The sequence below is a fragment of the Panthera leo genome, chromosome E1, assembly GCF_018350215.1.
Source record: "Panthera leo isolate Ple1 chromosome E1, P.leo_Ple1_pat1.1, whole genome shotgun sequence".
NCBI lineage: Eukaryota > Metazoa > Chordata > Mammalia > Carnivora > Felidae > Panthera > Panthera leo.
In genome coordinates, this window is record NC_056692.1 from 10,581,734 (window position 1) to 10,598,018 (window position 16,285).

The 16,285-nt window shown below is 48.9% G+C and overlaps 1 long non-coding RNA gene across 3 annotated transcripts; it reads left to right on the forward strand.

The window, feature by feature from the left end:
* The first annotated feature begins 102 nt into the window (after nucleotides 1–102).
* Nucleotides 103–11,120, forward strand: LOC122207196. 3 transcript variants are annotated; one of them, XR_006196710.1, is made up of 4 exons: nucleotides 226–756; nucleotides 8,770–8,892; nucleotides 9,740–10,693; nucleotides 10,827–11,120. It is a non-coding gene; the product is annotated as an uncharacterized LOC122207196 (long non-coding RNA). The 3 variants fall into 3 exon arrangements; XR_006196711.1 differs by lacking the exon at nucleotides 226–756 and adding an exon at nucleotides 103–181 and having other exon boundaries at nucleotides 9,740–11,120; XR_006196709.1 differs by having other exon boundaries at nucleotides 234–756; nucleotides 9,740–11,120.
* The last annotated feature ends 5,165 nt before the right edge of the window (nucleotides 11,121–16,285 follow it).

Here is a 16,285-nt window from a genome sequence, read left to right on the forward strand (position 1 = left end):
AAAGGGCTCTCGGCGCTTCGCAGGGGTGCACCCTCCGCCCAGCGCCGACTTCTGACGCATGCGCAGTAGTAGCCCCGGGCGCCGCGTGAATGGAAGGCAACGTCCCCGTGCGTGCGCGCGCACTGCCATCCGGCGCTTTGCTCGCTAGTCACCTCTGGTCCCGGGAGCTGGAAGAGCTGAGGTGCGTGGATCTGTCACCTTCTCGGTCGGCTCATGAAATCACCCTTCTTAGGCCCCTTTCCCTCTATCAGTCCCCATCGCCCGAGGAATTATGCACCACCCCCTCATTTTCCCGATCGGCTGGGAGCTCGGCTCTTGGTAATGCGCCACCCAAACTATAGGGTTGATCCGACGCGTCCAACCACAGAGACCCTGGGCCTCTGGGATTCTAGAGCGGCCGGCCTGAAGCCGCCACTGACTTCCGGTGGTTGGTCGTCCGCCCAGCTTCCGGAGTCCCCGGGCGTCCGCTCGGGTTTTCCCGGCCTCCTGCGTGTTCTCTCCGTCGGTGGTTCTGCGGTGGTCTCCGCTCTTTGGGCTGCGGCGGAGCTGAGGGGGAGAGCGAGCGGGGCGTCCAGCCTCTACCCCTCCGCGGAGCCCGCGGGTCAGCCGAGCCCAGAGAGGGAGGAAGCAGTACTGGGATCCAGGTGCCCCACCCCACTCCGGAGCCGGTAGTTCGTTCGTCCGTATAGCAAATACTCATCGAGCACCATCCCTCAAAAGCTCAGTGCGGAGGAGGCAGCGGTGACACGGGGACAAGTATGAACATGGTGGGGAGGAAAGGTTTTCAGGAAGCTCGAGGTAGTGCTGTAAGGAAAAGGGCTTTGGAGTAGGGACTCCAAAGGTGGCTCTTTCCGCCGAGTGAGAAGAGGGAAGGGCTCAGACAACGATATGGAGGCGAGAAGTACAGGATCGCAGGCTCTGCCCTGAATAATGATCAATGACCGGTGGGTGGAACCCCATGGTTAGACTCCGAGTGCCGGGTAGAGAGGGTCTCTTCCTTACCTCACTAACTAGCGGCTGAAAAGTGGATCCAGACCAGAAACGAATTTTGGCAAGCCCTACACTCTTCCTAAAAATTTTGTTTTGTTGGGGCGCCTGGCTGGCCCAGCTGGTAGAGCGTGCCAACTCTTGATCTCAGGGCTCTGAGTTCAAGCCCCACGTAGGGTGTAGAGGCTAAAAAAATAAAATCTTAAAACCTTTGTTTTGTTTATATTCCACACTGTTGTGTTTCGTTTTGTTTTGTTTACTTTTTACGTACAGAAAGTCAGACGTAAGTGTATAGTTCAATCAGTTTTCACAAATTTAACACAACAGTTGTATTGAATTCAGATAAAAAAACTATCAGCTGCTCAGAAGCCCCTTCTCTTTAATGGTGACAGTTCCCCCCCACCCCGCTCCCGCCCCTTGGTAACTCTTCCATACTTTTTTTTTTTAGCACTGAATTTAAAAAAAAAAAATTTTTTTAACGTTTATTTATTTTTGAGACACAGAGACACAGCGTGAACGGGGGAGGGGCAGAGAGAGAGGGAGACACAGAATCGGAAGCAAGCTCCAGGCTCTGAGCCATCAGCCCAGAGCGGGACACAGGGCTCGAACTCACCAACCGTGAGATCGTGACCTGAGCCCAAGTCCGACGCTTAACCGACTGAGCCACCCAGGCGCCCCAGCACTGAATTTTAAGAGGTTTAATTGGGATCATACATTAAAATGAAAAAGTAGATACTGCATCTTTTAAAAGTCAAGGAAAAACATACTTGTGTTAGGTCAGCCCCTGGAAAAATAGCTATCTAGTATTCAGACATATAAAGATCCCATATGGGTCTCCCCAGTTAATTAAGGTTGAACTATGAATTTGTTTCTGGTTTTTCTCACAGCATAACAAAAAACCATATTAACTGTTGCACTGAATATTAATAAACCGTACTTGAGGAAAGGGAACATTTTCTGTCACTGAGGTCTGAAAATAGTACTTGGATGGCCTTTCTTTAGGGGGCACAGTAGACAATCTTCCCTAACTCGAGTATGTCTAATATGAGGCCTGCAGTGACCTTCAGTATAGGTAGAGGGTCATAAAACAGCAAGACACAGAAACTCACGTGGTCAGGGGACTGGGTGGGCATCTGTGTGATGGTCCTGTCTGATTCAGGAAGAAAACAAAGTATCGTAAGAGAGTCATACATAGACTTTAATTACCGCTCTATAAAAACTTCAGCTAGGCTGGGTATACAGTTATAGGCTATTCAACATTCTCTGACAAAAACTGATTCTCATCCACTTTTTTTTTTTTTTTTAATGTTTATTTTTGAGAATGAGAAACAGTGTGAGCTGGGGAGGGACAGAGAGAGAAAGAGACACAGAGAATCGGAAGCGGGCTCCAGGCTCTGAGCTGTCAGCACAGAGCCTGATATGGGGCTCGAACCCACGAACCGTGAGATCACGGCCTGAGCCGAAGTCGGCCCCTTAACCGACTGAGCCACCCGGGTGCCCCTCTCATCTACTTTTCCGTCTACTATGAGCTCCCTTCTTTGCCTCTACCCTCACTGGGCCCTGACTCTGTCCTGGAAAAGTCATCAATTATCTAACTATAGGCAAATCCAATGGATGTTTTTCGGTCTTTGCCTTACTGAGCTCTGCTGCATCGGACACAACTGACCATTTCTTTAGGAAAAAAGCATCTCGAGGCGCCTGGGTGGCTCAGTCAGTTAAGTGTCCGACTTTGGCTCACGTCATGATATCACAGTTTCACGAGTCCGGGCCCCGTGTCCGGCTCTGCACTGACAGCGTGGAACCTGCTTGGGATTCTCTCTCTCCCTGTCTCTCTCCCCCTCCCCTGCTTGCACTCTGTCTGTCTCTCTCTCTCAAAATAAATAAACTTGAAAAAAATTACAAGCGTACAATTTAGTGGGTTTTAGTATTATGTTCATAAAAATTGTGCAACCACCACCTAATTTTGGAACTTTTTTCTCACCCCAAAAAGAGCTCCTTCAGGAGTTGCTCCTCATTTCCCCTCCCCAGCTCCTGGCAACCACTCATCTACTTTTCTGTCTCTCTGGATTTGCCTATTCTCAACTCACAATATGTGATCTTTTGTGTGTGATTTCTCTCACTTAGCACAATGTTTTTCTAAGGTTCATCCTTGCAGCATTTATCAGAACTTCATTCCTGTTTTTTTAATTTATTTTTTAACTTTAATTTTATTTATTTTTAAAATTTAATTTAATTTTTTTAAATTTGCATCCAAATTAGCATATAGTGCAACAGTGATTTCAGGAGTAGATTCCTTAGTGTCCTTTACCCATTTAGCCCATCCCCCCTCCCACAACCTCTCCAGTAACCCTGTCTGTTCTCTATATGTAAGAGTCTCTTATGTTTTGTCCCCCCCCCCGCCGTTTTTATATTCTTTTTGTTTCCCTTCCCTTATGTTCATCTGTTTTATCTCTTAAGGTCCTCATATGAGTAAAGTCATATGAGTTTTGTCTTTCTCTAATTTCACTTAGCGTAATACCCTCCAGTTCCACCCATGTAGTTGCAAATGGCAAGATTTCATTCTTTTTGATTGCCGAGTAATACTCCATTTTATATATATATAATATATATAATATTTATATATTATTATATATTATTATTATATATATATTATATATTATATATTATTATTTTTTATTATATTATTATATATTTATTATTTTATTTTATATATATAATTTTATATATTTTATAATATATAATATTATATATATATATATATATATATATATATATATATACACATATATATATACCACATCTTTTTTATCCATTTTTTATCCATTCATCCATCGATGGACATGTGGGCTCTTTCCATACTTTGCCTGTTGTCGATAGTGCTGCTGTAAACATGGGGGTGCATGTGTCCCTTTGAAACAGCACACCTGTATCCCTTGGATAAATACCTAGTAGTGCAATTGCTGGGTCATAGGGTAGTTCTATTTTTAGTTTTTTGAAGAACCTCCATACTGTTTTCCAGAGTGGCCGCACCAGTTTGCATTTCCACCAGCAGTGCAACAGAGATCCTCTTTCTCCACATCCTCACCAACATCTGCTGTTGCCTGAGTTGTTAATGTTGGCCATTCTGACAGGTGTAAGGTGGTATCTCATTGTGGTTTTGATTTGTATTTCCCTGATGTTGAGTGATGTTGAGCATCTTTTCATGTGTCGGTTGGCTATCTGAATGTCTTCTTTGGAGAAGTGTCTATTCATGTCTTTTGCCCATTTCTTCACTGGATTATTTGTTTTTTGGGTGTTGAATTTGAAAAGTGCTTTATAGATTTTGGATAGTAACCCTTTATCTGATATGTTGTTTGCAAATATCTTCTCCCTTCTTTTGGTTGCCTTTCAGTTTTGCTGATGTTTCCTTCACTGTGCAGAAGCTTTTCATTTTGATGAGGTCCCAGTAGTTCATTTTTGCTTTTGTTTCCCTTGCCTCTGGAGATGTGTTGAGTAAGAAGTTGCTGTGGCCAAGATCAAAGAGGTTTTTGCCTGCTTTCTCTTCTAGGATTTTGATGGCTTCCTGTCTTATGTTTAGGTCTTTCATCCATCTTTTAGTTCATTTTTGTGTATGGTGGTCCATTATGAGTTTATTTTGTGTATGAGTTTATTTTTGTGTATGCATGTCGCTTTCCAGTTTTCCCAGCACCACTTGCCGAAGAGACTGTCTTTGTTCCATTGGATATTCTTTCCTGTTTTGTCAAAGATTAGTTGGCCATACGTTTGTGGGTCCATTTCTGGGTTCTCTATTCTGTTCCATTGATCTGAGTGTCTGTTCTTGTGCCAGCACCATACTGTCTTGATGATTACAGCTTTGTAGTATAGCTTGAAGTCTGGGATTGTGATGCCTCCTGCTTTGGTTTTCTTTTTCAAGATTGCTTTGGCTATTCAGGGTCTTTTCTGGTTCCATACACATTTTAGGATTATTTGTTCTAGCTCTGTGAATAATGTTGGTGTTACTTTGGTAGGGATTGCATTGAATATGTAGATTGCTTTGGGTAGTATCGATATTTTAATAATTTGTTCTTCCTATCCAGGAGCATAGAATCTTTTTCCATTTTTTTGTGTCTTCTTCAATTCTTTCATAAGCTTTCTATAGTTTGCAGTGTATAGATTTTTCACCTCTTTGGTTAGATTTATTCCTAGGTATTTTATGGTTTTTTGTGCAACTGTAAATGGGATCGATTCCTTGATTTCTCTGTCGCTTCATTGTTGGTGTATAGGAATGCAACTGATTTCTGTACATTGATTTTATATCCTGTATCTTTGCTGAATTCATGAATCAATTCTAGCAGTTTTTGGGTGGAATCTTTTGGGTTTTCCATAGAGTATCATGTCATCTGCAAAGAGTGAAAGTTTGACCTCCTCCTGGCCGATTTGGATGCCTTTTATTTCTTTGTGTTGTCTGATTGCAGAGGCTAAGACTTCCAATACTATGTTGAATAACAGTGGCGAGAGTGGACATCCCTGTCTTTTCATTCCTTTTTAAGACCAAATATATTACATTGTATGGATAGACTACATTTTGTTCATTAGTTGGTGGACATTTGTTTCCACTTTTTGGCTATTGTAACAATGATGCTGTGAACATTCAAGTACAAGTGTTTGTGTGGACGTGTTTTCATTTCTCTTGGGTAGATACCTTAGAGCGAGCTTGCTGGGTCATACGGCAAACTTTCACATTTAATTTTTGGGGGGAACTGCCAAACTTTTCCCCAGCGGCTGTGTTCATGTTACAAACTGACCAGCAGTTTGAAGGTTCTCATTTCTCCACAGCCTCACCAACACTTGTCATTTCCACCCTCCTTTTTTAGTAGCCCATCCTAGTGGGTGTGAAATGGTACGTCATTGTGGTTTTGATTTGCGTTTCCCTAATGACTAATGACGTTGAGCATCTTTTCAGGTGCTTATGGGCCATTTGCCTTTTGGGGGGAAAATGTCTATTCAAATGCTTTGTTTGGTTTTTAATTGTGTTATTTCCCTTTGTATTGTTGAATTGTAAGAGTTCTGCATATATTCTGGAAATAAGTTCCTTATCAGATATATAATTTACAAATATTCTGCAGATTGCCTTTTCACTTCCTTGATGGTATCATTTAAAAGCACAGAGGTTTTGGGGTGCCTGGGTGGCTCAGTCGGTTAAGTGTCCGACTTCGGCTCAGGTCATGATCTCATGGTTTGTGGATTTGAACCCCACGTTGAGCTATGTGCTGACAGATCAGAGCCTGGAGCCTGCTTTGGATTCTGTGTCTCCCTCTCTCTCTCCCCCACCCCCCGCTTCCACTCTGTCTGTCTCTGTCTCTCAAAAATGAATAAATGTTAAAAAATTTTTTTTTAATTTAAAGCACAAAGGTTTTTAAAATTTTTAGTTTTTAATTGTGATGAATTCCAACTTACCTATTTTTGTCTCTTGTCCCTTGTGCTGTTGATGTCCTATGTAAGAAACCATCTCATTCTTTACAGCTAAATAGTATCCCTTTACGAAGTAATCTCTTTAACTAGCACCCTATAGGTGGACATTTAGATTCACTCAGATTTTCTGCTGTTGCAAACAGTCCTGAAATAAATTATCTTGAACACATCATTTTGCATGTGGCCAGTATACCTGCTGGATGGATGTCCAGAAGTCCAGGTGCCAAGTTACAGACTACGGCACTTATAATTTTAATAATTAATGTCAAAATTCTGTCCTTGGAGATCGTACCATTTTGACTTGCCAACAGGATGGGGGAATGACTCACACAGAGCTTTTTTAAAGCTTGGAGTTATTTGCCTATGTTAAAAATGGGGAGGGGCACCTGGGTGGCTGAGTTTGTTAAGCGGCCGACTTCGGCTCAGGTCACGATCTCACAGTTTGGGAGTTCAAGCAGCAAGTCAGGCTTTATGCTGACAGCTCAGAGTCTGGAGCCTGCTTCACCTTCTGCGTCTCCCACTCCCTCTCTCTCTTCCCCTCCCCAGCTCATGCTTTGTCTCTCTCTCTCAAAAATGAAACATTAACAAAAATCCTGATCTCTGGTTTCTTTCGGAAAACCAGAAGATCTGTCAACATCAGATCCGCATTTACACGTGATAATGATGGATTATAACTGAGCAGAACCCCCCCCCCCCACTGGAAGGGCATGGCTCTCTAGTTCATTACAGTCCCCACCATTCCCTAATGCCCTCCCCAGCATGGTCCAAGTGTCAGTGGTCAGATGCACCACTGTTTTCTACATGTATTAAAAGCAGGAAAACAAATGAGGCCGAGAGGACGTGTGTCTCAAAAAACAAACAAACAAACAAACAAAAAACCATGAGAGCAAGTAAAATGTTCCAAGTAGCCTAAAGGCTACATAATTCAAATTCACTGACCTGTGCCCTCTAGCCTGGGGTTTGACTAATTATAGCTTCTTTGAGATTTCAACAGAACACTAACCCTGGGGAAACAAGGACCCAGATGTCCCTAGAAGATCAAGCTTGACCACACTAGAAATTAGCCTTGGGGTGCCTGTGTGGCTCAGTTGGTTGAGCATCCGATTCTTAATTTCTGCTCAGGTCATAATCTCTTGGTTCATGGGGTTGAGCATCGCATCGGGCTCTGCACGGACAGCACAGAGCCTGCTTGGGGTTCTCTTTCTCCCCCTGTCTCTCAAAATAAATAAATAAATTTTAAAAGAAGGAAGGAAGGAAGGAAGGGAAAAGAAAGAAGAGAAGAAACGAAAGAAAAGGAAGGAAGGAAAGAAAGAAAGAAAAGGAAGAAAGAAAGGAAAGAAAGGAAGGAAGAAGGAAAGAAAAGAAAATAGCCTTTCCTGACACCAGCAGGTCTGCTTGAGGTCCTTTCGAGAATACCACTGTTTCCCCTGCACGCTGAGCCCCCAACACTTCCCTGTGCTTCCCTCTTCTAGACCCACTGCTCGGAGACTTCAGAGATGGTCTTTGGACATTGGTCCGCCATATCTTCCCAGGTTGCTGGCCTCCTGAATAAGCAGCCTTTCCTTTCATCATAGCCATCATAGCCATCACTATCTCTCGAGCATTGGCTTTCAAGAGACAAGCGACCGAACTTGGGTTTCAGTAACACAAACGTTATCTTTGTGGGAATGAAGACCAGCATGTGCGTTAGATACACAAACTCAACTCTCTTGGCTCGTGTCTCCTGTCCGACCGTCATGGGCATTTGGGTTTACAATTCCTGGTTCAGAAAAATAATTTTGGCAAACGCTATGGAGGGCATACTCGAGAAAGAGACTGGAGGCCAGGAGGAGGTCATTGTGACAGTCCAGGTTGACAGAGATGATGGGGGTCTGGACTGGGTAGTGGCAGCAGGAATACAGAGCAACGTCCCTGAAACAGGTGTGTGGAGAGAGAGAAGTGCAGGAGATGTCAGAGTTTCTGGGCAGGTAGTGGAGATGTCCCCCAGATGGGCTCCCTGGAAGAGGAACAGGTCAGGGGTTGGGCGATGAGCTCAGCGGTGGATGCTTTGGTCCTGTGTTATCACATGATCTCTGACCCAAGCCCTGAGTGCCTTCCTGAGCTGCAGAACCTTAACCCTCATCACTTTGGGAACATCTAACATCAGACTCCTTCAAACAACCTCCAGGAGCCCCCCGTTGCGGCAGTGGGGGTAGTCAGAAGTCCCAGTAAAGGTTCAAAGTGGGCTCTCATTGGGCAAGCTAAGCCCAGGGAGAGAGTGTGGGTATCCCTCTCTCTATTGCATCTCATAGGTAGTGCATTTTTGTTTTTTTTTTTTTTTACAAATTGGAGATTTAAGACCAGCAGAGGAGGCCACTGCAGATGCTGTTGTGGAAACAACAAGAGAACCAGAATCAGAAGTGGAGCCTGAACACGTGATCAAAGGGCTTCAATCTCTGGATAAAACATGAATGGGTGAGGAATTGCATCCTATGGATGAGCAAAGAACATGTTTGGTTTTTTTTTCCTTCTTTTAATGTTTGTTTATTTTTGAGAGAGAAAGTGTGAGTAGCGGAGGGACAGAGAAAGAGGGAGACACAGGGTCCGAGGCAGGCTCCAGGCTCCGAGCTGTCAGCACAGAGCCCGATGCGGGACTCGAACTCATGAACCGCGAAACCGTGACCTGAGCTGAAGTCGGACACTTAAACGACTGAGCCACCCAGGCGCCCCCATCCAGTCCCAGAGCTTTAAGAAGATGCGCTTTGGGATCAGAAACACCTAGATTTCAACCCTGCCACATCACGACCAAGGCATTCTTTATTGTCTGTGCTGTGCACTAGAGTCACGGCCCCAGCCTGCTCCCAGGGGAGACCACATCTCACCCAGGCAGCCACGGTCCCCTGTGTTAAGTGCCAAGGCGAGGGGTGCTGAGACACCGGGGAGCCGGGAGGAGCCTCTCGTCCAGCCGGGGAAATCAAGGATGGACGTGTAAGTTGGGACCCAAGGGACCAGCATGTGTCGGCCGGGCCAAGGGGCCCAGAGAATGGAGGAGAGAAGGGGGCCAGAGAGGTGGGCAGAGGCCGTGGGGGGGCCAGGACCGGACAGCCCTGACCTCCATGCCCTCATCTGTGCAGTGGGGATGTTCAGACCTCTCTGGCTGAGTGGTTTTACGGACTTAGGAAGTGACAGCCAGGCAGGCGCCTGGCATTTCAGAGGCGCTAGACCAGCCATCGTTACCCACACGGACTCCTCCTTAAGCCCGGGGACATTTGAGCAGCATCTTAGGTATGTAACCATTTCTGTCTTCGCCTTCTCCTTCCAGACGGAGTCATCGTCACAGTTTACGTCTAAGCTCAGCTCAGGAGAGAAAGCGACCCAAGGCCACAAAGCACAGGGATGAGGGGTTCGGTGGGGGACTGTGTCTGCGTCCGGGACTCCATGTACCCGGTTCCCATTCTTTACAGACGGACACGCCTCTCTGACTAAGGCAGGCAGCAGTGAGTAATCTGGTTCAGTCACCCAGTGAGTGGTGGGGGCATCCAGCAGAGAAAGCCCACGTGGCCCGGCCACGGTTCACACCCACGTTTACAGGGGCCAACGGAAGCTGCTCCCGGGGCCCCCTCTTCCAAGGGGAGGCGACTGTCAGTCTGCTGGGTCCCCTCCACTCTCTCCTTCCCTGCTTTCTTCAGCAAGCCCTCCTGGATCCAGTGCCACCCACCGGAGAGGGTGCCCTGAGGACACCATAGACAGAACGCGCCCTCCCAAGAAGGGGGCAGTTCGGTGGATGAACCTGCAAAGGACACTGCCTGTTCTCCATGGGGGCATTTCAGGCCCCCATGAGGCAGGTGGGCGAGGGGAGGTGGGAACAAGAACTCCCTCTAGGGGCCCATAGAACTCACCAGAATTAAGGACCAAGTTGTCATCTCCTCAGCTGGTAACTCATGGCAAGCCCCAGCCCTCTCTGAACCTCAGTCTCTTCTTTGTCACGAGGGTAGCAATCTATTCTCCTGTCACTCAGCAGGAAGCCTCTCCGAGACTGGAAATGGAGAGTCGGTCTAAATGATAACTGATTCCAGGCCCGATCTGAACACGGATCCCGGTGTTAGTGGCAGCGGCTGGAGGCGGGAAGGTCTCTGAGGAGGGAGGCAGGGCCCACCGCGGGCGGTGGGGAGTGCCGGGCATCCTGTCCTCCCAGCCCTCAACCTGGAATGATCGGTTAAGATTGCATTGGGCTGCCAGCAACAGAAAACCACCAACATGGCTTATGCACTTGAAGGTGTCTTTTTCTTTCATTGGGAGAAATCCAAAGCACTTTGTTGACCTCGGTTTAGTTGTCAGGGACTAAGGCTCTCTTTCCACTTTGCCGTTATACTCATGACAGTCTCCTTCTCTTAACTCATGACTGCAAGACAGCTCCTGGGATCCCGCCATCACATTCATGTTCCAGGCAGAATAAAAGAGGGAGAAGGACCTGGCACGCTGTGTGTCCCCTGTCGTCAACAAGAGTAAACCCCTTCCTGGTCACCCCCCGCAGACAGGCGCATACATCTTAGAACCATGTCACAGGCCATCCCTAGCTGCAAGGGAGGCTCAGAAGTCAAGTGCTTACATAGGCACGTTGCTTCCCCACAAATTGGGGTATGTTAGAAAGGAAGAAGTGGAGGGGGACCCGGGTGGCTCAGTCAGTTGGGCATCCAGCTTCAGCTCAGGTCATGATCTCATAGCTCGTGGGTTTGAGCCCCGCACCGGGCTCTCTGCAGACAGCTCGGAGCCTGGAGCCTGCTTCGGATTCTGTGTCTCCCTCTCTCTGTCCCTTCCCTGCTCACGTTCTGTCTCTCAAAAATAAATATAAATAAATAGTAAAAAGAGGTACAAATGAAATAAAACTTAAAAAAAAAAAAAAGGAAGGAAGAAATGGAGAGCAGATACCGAGTGGGGGGCTCGCAGGTAAACGGGGAAAAGCCAGATCTACCGGTCACGAGGGCAGGGGGGGAGGTGCCCTAGTGCCCAAGACCAAGATAGGCGTCTTCTAGAGGATGCTGAGGGCTGGCAGCCCGGGTGGGGGCCTAGGTTCCCCGACTTGGGGTCCACAGTCTCCCTGGCACAGCCACCCTCCTCATCTCTCCCAGCCTTTGGGACCCCCCTGCTCTGTCCCAGTGGTGACAGGTCACGAGGTCTCACACGGCCCGTCGCCTACTGTCTCACAGGTGACAGGCAGGGCTGGGCGTGAGGCAGGTGCCGGCTGGCAGTCTGGCCGGCCCCTCCAATCTCCACCCAGCATTGCCAAGCCCCACGGGCCACACAGGGTCACAGAAACACAGACGTGCTCATACCCACACAGGGAGGGTCTCACAAAGTACAGGGACCCTGCCACGTACACACTCGCACGCACAAGAGCACAGGGACACGCTCCTACACGTTCACACGCACAGAGGCTCACATAGGCTCACGCGTACACACGAGAACAATACACACACGGGGACATGTACCCATGGAGATGCAAGCTACTGGGACGCACATTCGGAAACACATGGGGGCTTGCACACGCATGCAAAGACACACACACACACACACACACACACACACACACACACACACACACCTTCCTTCTTCTGGTGCTTGTACTTTGTTTTTGCCTCAGCACACGGTGGCCAGGACAGGCTGCCTCCACTCCAAAGGTCATGAGGCAAATAGGAAGGAGCAATTTCTGCCTGGAAGTGTCAGTGCCTAAGTCAGAGAGGCTTGTAAACTCCCAGACTCGGGGAACAGGGAGGGGACGTGGGGGAGCCGCTGCCGGGGGCCCAGCAAGCCGGACATGGGATGTGACCACGCTGGACCTCAGTGTGGCCGGGGGGATTTGAATGCCGGCACTCCCTGCCCCTGCCCCACCCCCCCCCCCACCCCCAGGAGAAGGGACTGCCCCCAGGCCAGCCTGCGAGTTGATTGCGGTTTGGGTGGAAGGGAGAGCCAGGAGCCTGCCAGGAAGTTGCTGTCCTTGACTTCCAAAAGCCTGGATGGCTGGGTGGGCTGACCTCATGGCTAGACGGCTCCAGCTTGAGGTCATTTGTGGTTTCTCGGCACCCCTCTTCTCCCCTGCTTCCCTCACTCGGCCCACCCCGGCTGACCGGGGGACCTGGGCGGGGATGCGGGGGGTGGGGGGGAGATGGCATCACATCTGTCACAGACTCTGGAGCTCCGCCCTTGGTGCTGCAATCCATCGTGGTCCCCGGAGAACCCACTAGCTGGGCGAACACACTGCACCGATCTTACCCATCCCAGAACATTCCTGAGGCCTGCCCGCGATTACCCTGGCTGTGGGCTGGAGAACTGCATCTGCTCTGTCCTCGCAAAGACTGGCCCGGGATGAATGTCATCGGGGACATCAACCTCATGGCACCCCGCCTCTCCTGACTCCCCCCCCCCCCCCCCCCGCCCCAGGTCTGCCCTTCTCTGGAATGTTGTATCTTGGGGCTTGGCCCGGCCCCTGTCCCCTCCTCGCTCTGTTCCTCCCTGAGCTTTGCACGGACCGCTTTCAACGCTGCTCCAGCCCGGCCCTCTCCCCGAGCTCCAGGTCCCGACAGCCAGTGCTCCCCAGACATCTCCCCGCGGACCCCCCACAAGCCCTCCAATTCCTGTGACTAATACCACGCTCACCAGCGCCCCACCCTGAGGCCCCTCATCTCAGCAAACGGCACCTCCATCCAGGGCAGGCACCTGGGAGTCACCCCCCGCCCCCACCTACGCCTCCAATCTACAACCTCCAACAGGCCCAAATGCGGACATCCAGTCACTGACTCAATGGTGTGGAGCACCTACCGTGTGCCAGACGCTGTTCCTGGTTCTGGGGATTCGGCCGTGAGACAGACAGAAGTCTCTGCCCTTGAGGAATTCAGATTTTGGCTGAAAGAGAGCAGCAGAACAAATCAACTCAATTACACTGGTCTTAGAAGGTGATAAGCACCATGCGGAAAAATAAAGCAGGGGGCAGCAGTAGGAAGTAATGCGGGGGTGGGGGGCAGGGAGGGGGGTGTTATTGTAAACAGGATGGTCAGGGAAGGCCGACAGAGACGGTGACGTTGCAGCAAGGATTTGAAGGAGGAGAGGAAGGAATCCCCTGTGGAGATTTGATGGAAGAGCAGTCCAGGCAGAGGGAACAGCAGGTGCAAAGGCCCTGAGGCAGGAGTGTCCCTGGAGCTGGAGCAGAGTGAGTAGGGGAGCCCGAGTTGGAGAAGCGCCATCCTCCCGGCTCACGGCCTAGTCCCGGCCACCATCATTTCCTGTTGCATTGTCCCCTGGGCTCCCTCTCCTGCTCCTGGACCCTAGTCTCTGCACAGCAGCCAGAGAGAGGTTTTGGGAAACACAGATCAGATCGTGTCCCTGCAGTAGCTTCCTGCTTCCATAGGTCAAGTCCCTCACCTGGCCCCGCACGCCCCACTCGTGAAGAATGGAAGGGAGGTATAGGGATCAGGTTCCCTGAGGCCAGAGGTTGTGTATTTTCATTTGCTAAATCTGGCAATCCTTTCTGGATTCACATCTGCCCCCTCACTGGCCTCCCAGACCCCCCGACCCCCGACCCCCAAGGCCCATGGTCTCTTCCCCACGTGGTGGCCGGAAACTCTGTTAAAACCCAAGTCACTTCACATCCTTCCTTGGCTCAAAACCCTCCACTGCCGCGAGGCCCTGGTGAGCTCTCCAAACCCATCTCCCGCCCCCAGTGCCGGGCTGCTGAGGGTGGCCCTCCGAAAAACAATCAAATACAAAAACCCAAAAGCCCCGAGTTTAGCATTTACCAATTTCTGTGGTGTAAATGCTCCCTCTGTGGCTGAGTTCAAGCTACCGATGTGACATCACCGAAGGCAAAGTTGGGCACAGCTGTCTTTGTGAGTCAGTGCAAGTCAGTGCGAGCGGGCTCCAGCCTGCCTCTCTGTTCCTTCAGCAAACGCCACCTCCGGACCTTTGCACTGACTGGGCTGCTTCTGGAAGTGCTCAACCCCAGGTCCTCGCGTGGCTCACCCCTTCACTTCTCTTGGGATTTTGCTCAAACTTTCCTCCTCTAAGAGGTCTTCCCTGGGCACCCACCTACAATAACCCCCATCACTCTCCAGCCCTTTGCACTGTTTTATTTCTTCCTCCTAGCACTTATCCCTGCCTCACACTGTTGGGAACATCCGTTTACTCTTCTCGGTGTTCATGCCTTCTACCCCCACCCCCCACTGAGGCCACGCCCCTGCAGGAGCCAGCCAGAAGCCGACCTGGATTCTAGCCCCGCCCACTACCACCCTGCTGTGCAATTTAGAGAGGTCCCGTCCAGCTCTGAGCCTCTTGGCTTCGTCCCCTGCGGGGGAGCTGTTACCTTCCACCTCTGCAGCTATTGTGGGGGGCCATGCAGCTGAACAGATGGGAAAGCACTTTGCAATATCTACCACCCCAAAAATGTGGCACCAGGAACCCCATCCACCCCACCATTTCTCAGAGGGGAAACATTTCATAGCTATGAGGAAGAAACACTCTAGAACTGTCAGAAGTCCTAATTATTGGCCATATAACAACATACATACAAACAACTCCCAGTTGTTTGTTTTTTTACATGTTACGTTGTAATTCTACATGTTATGATGTAAAAACTCACACTTTTTTTGTTTCCCGCCCCCCCCCCCCCACGCCGCTTTCAATTCATTTAATTTCAACACTGTCAAAAAGAGCCAACAAATATCAGATTACATTTTGTTGGACTGATCCTGTAACAACATTTAAAAAATTTTTTTAATGTATTTTAATTAAAATTTTTTTTTCTTTTGTTAAGTTTATTTTTGAGAGAGACAAAGAGAGAGAGTTTGTGTGTATGTGTGTGTGTATGAGCAGGGGAGGGGCAGAAAGAAAAGGAGACACAGAATCCCAAGCAGGCTCCAGGCTCTGAGCTGACAGCACAGAGCCCGACGTGGGGCTCGAACCCACGGACCGTGAGATCATGACCTGAGCCGAAGTCGGAGGCCCAACCAACTGAGCCACCCAAGCATCCCTAAAGATTTTATTTTTAAGTAATCTCTACACCCAATGGCTTGGACTCAAAACCCCAAGATCAAAAGTTGCACGTTCCACCAACAGAGCTAGCCAGATGCCCCCGCAGCAGCATTTTTTTAGACAATGTTGTTTTATTTTATTTTTTTAAAGTTTGCTTCTTTAGAGAGAGAGCAAGTGAGCAGGGGAGGGGCAGAGAGAGAGAGAGAGAGAGAGAGAAATCCCAAGCAGGCTCCATACTGTCGGTGCAGAGCCTCATGCAGGGCTCAAACCCATAAATGGTGAGATCATAACCTGAGCCAAAGTCAAGAGTCAGACAGTCAACCGACTGAACCACCCAGGCACCCCTATGACAGCATGTTTTGAAAGCACGAATTTTCATCAAGTAGAGGAAGTCACTTAAACAATGCAATCTCCACTTGGATTCTTCTCAAGCACCACATGGAGACACTTACATGGATTTGTCATCTGGGACACTTAAAAAAAAAAAAATCATCCTTCTGTTGTCCCTTTTCCCAGCCTGGGTGACTTTGGTCCATTTAAAAGTGACATCTGGTGGGGGAGGGCGCCTGGAGGGCTCAGTCGGTTAAACGTCCGATTTCAGCTCAGGTCATGATCCCGCATTTCATGAGTTCAAGCCCTGCATAGGGCTCTGTGCTGACAGCTCGGAGCCTGGAGCCTGCTTCGGATTCCGTGTCTCGCTCTCTCTCTGCCCCTTCCCCTCTCGAACTCTGTCTCTCTCTCAAAAATAAATAAACAATAAGAAAGTTTTTTTTTTTTTTAAAGTGACATCTGGGAATGCAAACTGGTGCAGCCACTCTGGAAAATAGTATGGAGATTCCTCAAAACA